Source organism: Perognathus longimembris, chromosome 11 (assembly GCF_023159225.1).
Source record: "Perognathus longimembris pacificus isolate PPM17 chromosome 11, ASM2315922v1, whole genome shotgun sequence".
Classification (NCBI taxonomy): domain Eukaryota; kingdom Metazoa; phylum Chordata; class Mammalia; order Rodentia; family Heteromyidae; genus Perognathus; species Perognathus longimembris.
This window is the reverse complement of record NC_063171.1, coordinates 20573592-20584929: the sequence shown is the minus strand read 5'-3', so window position 1 is coordinate 20584929 and position 11338 is coordinate 20573592. Positions and strand designations below refer to the sequence as shown.

At 36.9% G+C, this 11338-nt stretch overlaps 1 pseudogene; it reads right to left on the bottom strand.

The window, feature by feature from the left end:
- Positions 1-2058: 2058 nt before the first annotated feature.
- LOC125359291 lies at positions 2059-3042 on the bottom strand (annotated as a pseudogene).
- Positions 3043-11338: the final 8296 nt, after the last annotated feature.

Sequence of the window (11338 nt, the reverse complement as noted above, 5' to 3'; positions counted from 1 at the left end):
AAGAAATGGGTTTATATTGCCATCAGTGGCACCCTGAAACCACTACTTTAAAATATAAAACAAGACAAAGAGGAAGTACTGCATAACCACCGCCCCCCGCCCCCCCAACTTTCCAGGGAAGATGGATTTCCACGAGCCGGGGGCCATTTCCTGATGCCTATGGGCAGGTTGTCAGTGAGTGGAATGGTACCGCCATCTAATGGTTTATTTGTGTAACTGCAGCATTCCTCCTGCACCTGTAGTTTTCCTAATAATGCTCAGCGAAGTGAAGTTTTATACAAAAGAAAACCTTGTACGTTTAAGAACTCCCGCATGGTGATTCAGATGAAGTGCTCCACTCTCTTGTGAGATTATTTCTGTGCCACATGGTACACAGAGAGGTCCCTGACTTTTCCCACTGGATGGCACACAAGGATATAGCTAGCTTTCCTCAAAGGGGGAAAGCACCTGGCTTTCATCAGCCTCACAAAATTATGACACTGGCCATCCAAAAGTAGGAATCATTTAAATTGGCATGACAGCTTTGGAACTACCTCTGATAGTCTCCAACACTAACAAGTGCCAGATAGACCAAAGCCTCGCACTCTGTATGTACTTTCAGAAAATGAGCTGGGTGTGGCGGCACATGCCTGCAACATGGTAGCATTTGGAAGCCTGAGACAGGGGAAATACAGGCTTGAAACCCACTTGGACTACAGAGAGACACCTAACCTCCCCATATGCACACAAGCCCAGAAGTGGGTTCAGCAAAAGATCTTTCCAGTGTCCCTTATAACTATAGATAAACCAGATGGATATCTGTTTTTGCTATTTTATCACCAAGGAAACAATCAGGACAAGTGTGATTCACATTAGGCCTTGTCCAGAAAAAGAATTTATAGTGGTTCAATTCTTCACCAGCTGGTAGGAAAAGTGTAATCTATGTCCCTGGATAAACAAAGGAAAGAAACCTAAAGTTAAAAATTTGTGCATTTTAAAATGCTCATTTAAAAATTTGAAAAAAATGTTCATTTAAAACATGTTTGTTTTATTGCTGCTTCATAGGTCATAGATAATCATGTCCATTCTTTTTAATTTCTGGGGTTGTTTTTAGTTTCTTAATTTCTACTTTCATTGGATGAATTTTAAAAAATAAATTACTTGTTTCTTTATGAATTTGCTGTAGGTACAGCTTTTGGCCGAACTTGTGGTGTGTGAATCACTACTAATTTTAGAATATTTTCATCACTCCAAAGAGAAATCCTGTATCCACTAGCCAGCTGCCCAAACCTCTCCATTCTGACCCACCAGCCCCACAACCTCCAGGTTACTGTCTCTGTCCATAGCCTCTCCTTTACATTCTCTTGCAATATAAAAAGTTTATCCATTTCATCTTTCTTGCTGTGGTTTTTGTGGCCTGAATAATATTGCATTAAATGGATTTTTCCTCTTTATTCATTCACTCATTGATATTTGGGTTGCTTCCATTTTGGGGCATTAGTATGATGGGATTCATCTTTTCTATTCCTCCTTGGTGACAGTTAGACCAGTGGAATTGCTATCCTGTTGCAATCCTGTGTTCAGTATTGAGAGTACCTGCTCCACAGTATCCTCATTTTACAGGCCAACCACAATTTCTCTACATGGGTCAGCGCTTGTTACTGTCTTTGCTTTTTTTTTTTTTTTTTGGTAAAGACAACCAGCATTGCCCTAATTTTCTGTAAAAATTACCTCCTTTTTCCCTTCTGAATGGTACCTTTCTACAGCATGTTAATATATAAATATGTTTATAGCATTTTTACTTAGGTTAGCCTTTTATATAGCTGCTTTCTCTTCTGATACATTGCATCTTTTTAAAGGCACCAAAATTAAAGTCCTTAGATTCATATTTTTCTTGTCCCTTTTTAGTTCTACTAGAATTTCTCAGAAAAGGGTAACTCTAAGTAAGAACCTCAGGAACCAGAGGAAATTAATAATAAGACAGAACAACTTGAGACTTGTAGCATTCAAAAGGTCTAAATATATTAATAGGTTCCTTGATCTTGAATCAGGACAAAAAGTAGAATAGTTTTCTGAACATAAAAGTAAACAGAGAACACATTTATTAATGGTAGAAAAATTCCTTATAGTGACAATGTATTAAATCTTAACATAATAAACACAGCCAGAGGCATTAAAAATAAAAATACCTTGCCAAATATTCTGATGTATTATCCTGAAACCCATCACATACATACCATAACATTTAACAAAGTATGGAGTTTATTTCACAGGGGAAAAAATAAACTTCATCACAAAAACAGATTTACTGGTATTCAGCTTTGATCAAATTCTAGAGCTACATCTTAGAGATTTTTTTTTAAAAAAAGATCCCCCTTAAAATAAATCTTTCTTCATATAATCCATTATTAATACTCTGTGTCTTTTCTTTGTGAAACACTTAGAAGCCTTTGAACTCTAGAAATTTTGGTCAGCTAATCTAGTTGACTGTTTTCTAAATTCCCCTTCAAAAGTCTCACTGGTTTTCAGTCCATCTGTCCAGTATGGAAGGAACAATTCTATTTCTTTTTCCTCTTACTTGGTGGCTCATCCTCAGAGCTGCTATCTGTGCTGCTACTGCTACTGGAAGAAGTGGAGTCTGAGTCTGAATCAGAGGAGGAGGACGAGGAGGTGGTGGATGAGTCTGAGGAGGAGGAAAAGGAGGAGCTTTCATCTGTGTCACTGTCCTCTGAGGAGGATGAGGTAGAGGTCTCTTCACTCTCTGATGAAGAATCACTGTCTGAACTGTCACTGCTGTTGCTACTGGAACTAGTTACATTTTTTGACCTTTTGTTCTTGCTCTTTCTTTCTACATTAGTTTCTTTGTTGTAATAATAATCTATTTTCTTTTCCTTTTAAAGCTTTCTTTAGTTCTGCTGTTCTTGAAGGCCTATGTAGATATTTTCTTTTACCTGTACATTCATAAGTCCAGTGTCCAAATTCCAAGCATTTCTGACATCTTACATGTTGCTTATTTGCTTCAGCTTGTCACCGGGCTATGAGCCGATGCATGGGAGTCACCATGATGTGACAAGGAGGCCTGCCGCAGGGACTTCCTGTCTTTGCTTTTTAAGTCATCACATGGGTATCAGGGTTAGCTCACTGACATCATGAAAATTGTTTTTTTCTAATTATACCAAGTTCATTACCTTTTGGTCAGAGGTTGTGGCTAAATTATAAATTTTATCATTTGTCTCTGTATGTAAATATGTGATCAATTAAATGTTTTCTTAATTTCAGGAGAGAAAATACTTTTTGAAAATGTGGTTTCTGTTCACTGAGCAACACTAATACATAGAGTCCACATCTAAATTTTTGTGATAATAATCCAGGTATTTCCCAAGGCATCTGTGTTTTCTCTCCTGACTTCTTGACATGAGCTTTTAATTCTGCCTCCTTATTCATTTGGACCAAGCCTAAAAGTTTTTTTTTTAAAAAGAAATCTATCTTAGTGGAATATTGTGGGGTATTTTTGAGTTCCTAAGTAGCTAATAATATCTTTGTGTTGCTGACAGACCAGGAAAAGAAAGCTTACATTTGCACAAAATTCTTAGGCTACAGAATCTAAATTTTGTTCCACAATTTACTATAACAAAGGAGATATTTAAAGTGAACTTTGCTTTATGAAACAAAGGAAAATAATACATAAATACTTCCCAGTAAGAAACAAAATTTCAGTTTTAAAAGATTTGCTCCTATGATGTAGTTCCTTTTAGAAAATGACATTTGTTGTGGTATTTACCTAGCTTAATAATAGGTTATTGGGAGAAAAGGAACATCACACTAATGTGCACAAAATATTTGTTTTCATTTGTTTTAGAAAACAATAAAAACAATATAGTTACTTTGTTTTAATATTAAAATCTTCATCTAATTTGTATTTTCCTCTAAAAGTTAAAATAACTGTAATACACTTTTGACTTTCAGAAGTCATAGTAGAATACTAATTATAGACTTTTATAACTCATGTTTTATAGTATTGCTCTTTTGGAGATGCCCTCAGTATTTATAGCATAATTTCAAAACACATTAAAGAATACCAGAGTTTTGTTTCTATTTCTTGTTTGGGAACTACTTCATAATTTATATATATATATATATATATATATTTATTTATTTATTTATTTATTTATTATCAAACTGAATTACAGAGAGGTTACAGTTTCATACATTAGGCATTGAATACATTTCTTGTACTGTTTGTTACCTCATCGCTCATTCCCCCCTCCCCCTCCGGAGCCCCTTTCCCTCCCCCCCACCATGAGTTGTTCAGTTCATTTACACCAAACAGTTTTGCAAGTATTGCTTTTGTAGTTGTTTGTCTTTTTTTACCCTGTGTCTCTCAATTTTGGTATTCCCTTCCAATTTCCTAGTTCTAATACCAGTATACCCGGTTTCCCATATACTCAGATAAGATACAGAGAAAGTGTAGGTACAACCACAGGAAGATGATACAAGAAGATCATCATTAATAGAGGCTACAATTACATATGGCACGTTGAAAGTAGTTACAACAATCATTTCCATAACATAGAGTTCATTTCACTTAGTATTATGTGTTCATAAGGGTATAGCTATTGGGCTCCTGTGATCCTCTGCTGTGGCTTGCCTAAACCTGTGTTAATTATTCCCTATAAGGGAGACCATAGAGTCCATGTTTCTTTGGGTCTGGCTCACTTCACTTAGTATAACCTTTTCCAGGTCCTTCCATTTCTTTACAAATGGGGGCAATGTCATTATTTCTGATAGAGGCATAAAATTCCATTGTATATATGTACCACATTTTCCCGATCCATTCTTTTACTGAGGGGCATCTGGGTTGGTTCCAGATTCCAGCTATGACAATTGTGCTGCCGTGAACATTGTTGTGCTGGTGGCTTTAGTGTGATTATGTTTGTGGTCTTTTGGATAGATACCCAACAGTGGGGCTGCTGGGTCATAGGGGAGTTCTCTATTTAGCCTTCAGAGGAATCTCCATACCGCTTGCCAGAGTGGCTGAACCAGTTTACATTCCCACCAACAATGGAGTAGGGTTCCCTTTTGGCCACATCCCCTCCAACAGTTGTTATTGTTAGTTTTCTTGATATAAGACATTCTTACTGGGGTGAGATGGAATCTCAATGTTGTTTTGATTTGCATTTCTTTTATGGCCAGTGATGTAGAGCACTTTTTCATATGTCTCTTGGCCATTCTCATTTCCTTATCAGAGAAGTCTCTTTTTAAGTCTCTAGCCCACTTGATGAGGGGGCTATTGATTCTTTGCGGTTTTGTTTTGGAGGAAGGTAATTTTTTTAGTTCTGCATATATTTTAGATATGAGGCCTTTGTCCGTTGAATGACCAGTAAAGATCTCCCAATCTGTGGGCTTTCTGTTTATCTTGCGAGCTATGTCCTTTGCAGTGCAGAAGCTCTGCAATTTGATGCAGTCCCATTTGTCCAACCTTTCTTTGATTTGTAGCCTTTCTGGGTCTTTGTTAAGAAGTTCCGTCCTGTGCCAAGGAGCCCAAGTGTTTCTCCTACTCCTTCAATTAGTGTTTTCATGTTTGTTGCATGTGTTGAACTAGCTTTGCCAGCACCATTTGTTAAAGAGGCTATCTTTCTTCCAGACTATTGTTTTAGCTCCTTTATCAAAGATTAAGTAGGCGTAGTTCTGTGGGTTCATTTCTGGGTCTTCAATTCTGTTCCATTGGTCTTCAGGCCTGTTCCGGTGCCAATACCAAGCTGTTTTTATTACTATAGCTTTATAATACAGCTTGAAGTTAGGTATTGTAATTCCTCCAGCACCGTTCTTTCTGCTTAGGATTGTTTTTGCTATTCTAGGTATTTTATTGTTCCATATGAATTTCTGGATTGCTTCCTCTATTTCATTAAAGAATGGTATTGGGATATTAATGGGTATTGCATTGAATTTGTAGATAACCTTTGGCAATATTGCCATTTTGATTATATTAATCCTCCCAATCCAGGAGCATGGGAGGTTTTTCCATTTCCTTAGTTCTGCCTTAATTTCATTTTTTATGTTTTTAAAGTTCTCATCATAGAGGTCTTTCACTTCTTTGGTTAAGGTTATTCCTAGGTACTTTATGTTTTTTGAGGTTATTGCAAAAGGAGTTGTTTTCCTGATTCAGCCTCAATCTTTGGGTCATTAGCATAAAGGCTGTTGATTTTTGAGGGTTTATTTTATATCCTGCAACTTTGCCAAAGTTTTGGATCAGCTCTAGTAGCTTGGGGTAGAGTCTCACACCAATATTTCTCAAACTCTTCAATGAAATTGATAGAGAACGTTCACTACCAGACACTTTCTATGAAGCCAGTATAACCCTCATCCCAAAACCAGGCAGGGACTCATCACGGAAAGAGAACTATAGACCGATTTCCCTGATGAACATAGACTCAAAAATTCTCAACAAAATTCTGGCCAATAGACTTCAACAGGTCATCAAAAAAAATCATACGATCAAACTGGATTCATCCCAGGTATGCAAAGTTGGTTCAATACACGCAAGTCAATTAATGCAATTCACCACATCAACCAGAGCAAGGTATAGAACCACATGGTTATATCACTCGATGTGGAGAAAGCGTTTGATAAAATCCAGCACCCATTTATGCTAAAAGCCCTGGAAAAATTGGGATTCCAGGGAGCATTAATGAATATAATCAAGGCAGTTTATGACAAACCATCAGCAAGCATAATTCTAAATGGTGAAAAACTAAAGCCATTCCCTTTAAAATCAGGAACAAGACAGGGATGTCCACTCTCTCCCCTTCTCTTCAACATAGTATTAGAATTCCTAGCCAGAGCAATTAGGCAAGAAGAAAATATAAAGGGGATCCAAATAAGAAAAGATGTAGTTAAACTTTCTCTCTTTGCAGATGACATGATCCTATACCTAAAGAGCCTCATAATTTCTTTAATCATAGTATTTCAGAGAGTTTGCGCTTTAGCCATTCTGCCACATACATGAATTGATCATATCCAACATTTTTAGATTTGAAAACCCTATTTAGAATGTGACCCTACATGCTGTCTTTTATTGCTCTGCAATAAAAATAACCCTCAGTTTGCAAGACATTTTTGATCTCTTAGAGACATCTTTCTTGTGCAACAAAGAGGCATCTGGTAAGTTAAAAAAAAAAAACCCTCAATGATTGGCATTATCCCAACACAAACATCTCAACAAAAATGTAAAATTCAATACAAAAGTAAAGTCTGTAGTGATGTTCACACAAAAGTACACACAAAAGTAATGACAAGGACATCGTTCACTTTTTTACATGACAACTAGAAGTGGTAGTTGGTATCTGTGGTACCTTACATTTAGGAAACATGTGATAAACAACCCAAGTTGGATATTGTTTGATTTTTTGCTAGTATTTTTCTAATGCTATATTTAAGGTCTTGTGGGTATCTTTTTATATTTGTCTCAACATTTTTTCAGATTAAAAATCCTAAAGGATCGATTATCAAAAATTACAAGAATAAAGTTTTTGTAATATATGAATTAATTTGTCTGAATTTACAGTCTTGACCAGAAGTAAGAGTTCATATTCCTGGAAGGCTTTCCCAAAATTGTTTATCATTTAATATTGTAGATCTAGTGGATGGAAATGAAAGCTTGTTTTAATTTATATTTATATATATAGTGTTTGAATATTTCATCAATTCCCTGACTACTTTTCATGTATACATGATGATTCTAAATATTTGTTCATATGTTAATATGAATACCTTATCTGTCATATGTTACATCAAAACTACATGGTCCATTTGCAGTCTGACTTTGCTCATGCTTTTACTACAAAATTTTCACTATTAATGTAATGAAAACCATCAATTCTTTCCTTCTTTGCCATTGCTGTGATCCAGTCTTATTTTTCTTTTACTGTCTCTATTAGGAGTTTAAACTTATTGTCCACTTTGGATAAATTTATTTGAAGTCCTAGTAACTTCACTTGTCAGTCATAGAAGTGGCTAGGTACTCTCTTGTTCTGGAAAATGATCCACCAACTATTAAATATTTTTTAATAATATCTTCCTCCTTTCTCTCCTCTCTCACCTTTATTCAATCTCTCACCAGGGTCTGAATTCAGTTCTTTAAGCTCTTCATTAGAGTTGGTGTTTTGCCACTTGAGACACACTTCCAAGCTATTTGTTAACTGGAAAGTCTTGTGGACTTTTCTCTCTGGCTGGCTTTGAACTACAATCCTCCAGGTCTCAGCCTCCCTGATGAGAGAGGATTGCAGGTGTGAGCCACCAGCACCTAGAATTCTCCCTTTTCTTCTCATAATTACAATTACATATCCACTAGACCTTTTTACTCTAACATACATGACTCTTAATTGTTCTATGACTTCATTATTTTCTCTCTTGACTAACTGATCTGTTCTCTTTTTGTCTTCTAGTTTTTAGTTCCGCTGAATCTAAACCCATTCAGTTTTTAAGTTACATCTGCGTTATTCTATTTTGACTTGGATTTTAAATACTTCCTAATTTTCTTTATCTTTTAATTTCCTCAACAGAATAAATAATACTATTTTAAAATTGCTGTGATTTTCCTCCAACTCCCTTATCTGAATTCCACATGTGTCTGTTTCTCCTGTCTGCTTTTACTTTCTCTTGTTTTCTGTATGCCTGGTCATATTTGATTAAGTGCTGGGTACTTTTAGTGAAGAATTAAATAGATAGTTGAGACTCTGGATGACATCTTCTTTTTCCACAAGAAGCCTGTTTTCTTCTCATAAACTGCCAGACCACTAGCAATTCCAGATCACTAACTGCCATCAGATTCTTAGATGAGTCAAATTTAGCATTACAACCATGTGGGAGCTGTTCTTAGTACACACCTCTGAGTCTTTCAGAGCTTCACCTGTGAGCCTAGGTCCTTCCTCTGGTTGAACTATTGATGGTAATGTCCATCTCCTCCCACCTCAGAACCAAGTGTCGAAGACTCAGATTTTTATTCTATCAGTCACTGGTTTTAGCAATAAACAGCTATCTTGACAAGGAAAATTACATAAAATCCTGGGCTTTTTCCCTTCTGCTTTTCTCCCAGATTCTCACCTTCAGAAATTCACTGACTTGGAAATTCAATAATGCCTTCAAATAGAGCATTCTAGACTTCCTTGTTCTAATTGAGAGATAAGGTCTTAGTCTACCACTGCTGAGAATGGAAAACTACAGACTTAAAAAAAAATCGTAGTCTGTCTTTTGATGCATATGAAATTGGTTAAAACATTTTTATTAGTATGTATTAGTTGTACAAAGGGTTTTCGTGGTGACATTTTCATACATTCATACAATGCACCCCCAAACTCCCTCCCTCTATCTCTCTTCCTTGCCTTCTTAAACAAATTCCAGCCAGTTTCATTTCCTGTATGTAGAATTGTATGTGAATGGCAGTCTTGGGACTTGAACTCATGGCCAGGGCACTATCCCTAAGCTTTTGTGATCAAGACTAGCACTCTATCACTTGAGCCACAGCATCACTTCTGGCTCATTTGATATAAAAATTCTCACAAACTTTCCTGCCTGGGCTGACTTCCAACCATGATCTTTAGATCTCAGCCTGCTGAGTAGCTAGGATTACAGGTGTGAGCCACTGGTGCCTGGCATTGCATGTAAGATATTTAAAAATTGTTTGTAGAGGGCTGGGGGTATGGCCTAGTGGCAAGAGTGCCTGCCTCATATACATGAGGCCCTGGGTTCGATTCCCCAGCACCACATATACAGAAAATGGCCAGAAGGGGCGCTGTGGCTCAAGTGGCAGAGTGCTAGCCTTGAGCAAAAAGAAGCCAGGGACAGCGCTCAGGCCCTGAGTCCAAGCCCCAGGACTGGCCAAAAAAAAAAAATTGTAGAGTTCAAAAGCATTGTAGATTAGAATGATGATGTCCAACATTGGGAAGGTTAAACAATGATGAAAGCAGGGAGAATTGGTTGGGAGGAGTGAAGGGGAGAGAAAAATGAGGAAGGGGGTAACAAGTACGACAAGAAAAATGTACACACTACCTTAAATATGTAACTGTAACCCCTCTGTACATAATCTTGTCAAATAAAAAGAAATAAAAAAAGAATTTTGGTCAGGCTACATCAAAATTATTAATTTTGTCCAAAGCATTCACAAAATTCCTGGCTTCTCTGTTTACTATGCAGATGGTGAGAAAGATTGCTCTTATTTCTTGAACAATGATATCACTTCTACTCATTCTAGTCTTTTATGCAAACTTCCTTTTACTCTTCTACTGGAAAACATAGACCACGTCTTCTTGGTCAGTCGTTTTTCTTCTTTATTTACTCTGAATCACGAGAATCTTCTCAGTTTTGTTTGTTAGTTCTATAATGTATCTTCTGTGCTCTATGTGTGTGAGTGTATACTTGAAATTGTACTATTTAGATTTCTATTTTGTTATACATGCTTTTACTCTATTTTAAATTGTACTTCCGGGGCTGGGGATATAGCCTAGTGGCAAGAGTGCCTGCCTCGGATACACGAGGCCCTAGGTTCGATTCCCCAGCACCACATATACAGAAAACGGCCAGAAGCGGCGCTGTGGCTCAAGTGGCGGAGTGCTAGCCTTGAGCAAAAAGAAGCCAGGGACAGTGCTCAGGCCCTGAGTCCAAGGCCCAGGACTGACCAAAAAAAAAAAAAAAAATTTAAATTGTACTTCCTTATTTTTTCTCAGTTTAGCCTCTCTCTTTTTATTTTTTTTTTTTAACTTTTTCCTCTTAGTTTATAGGCTTCATTTCTCTTTACTTTCTAAGGATGCCCAAGAAGCCTGGAGTCCTCCAAACCCTGCCATAGACCATCCTCAGACACATGCTTAGCCATCCCAAGGGTTATTAAACATTCCTTCTTTACACTGACTCATGGCTTGTTTGAATTATCTTCTATTTGAGCCACCATTTTAAAATTCAAACAGTGTGGCAATTTCTCAAAAAGTTAAACACAGAACTACCCTGGTATCCAGCAATTCCACTCCTGGGCATTTATCCAAAAGATCACAAACCAAGAGACAGTAAGGTCACCAGCACAGCCATGTTGATTACAGCACTATTCACTATAGCCAAGGCATGGAATCAGCTCAGATGCCCCTCAATCAATGAATGGATCAAGAAAATGTGGTATATCTACTCAATGAGATTTTACTCATCCATTAGAAAGAATGATATTATGGAAAGACCTGGAAAAAATTATGTTAAATGAAGTTAGGCCCAGAGAGACAAAGCTTGCATGTTTCATGTTATATATAGAAGCTAGATTTATCTTAAAAACTTATAAGTAAATACACTAGGTGGGATACAAGGGTAAACAAATGTATTA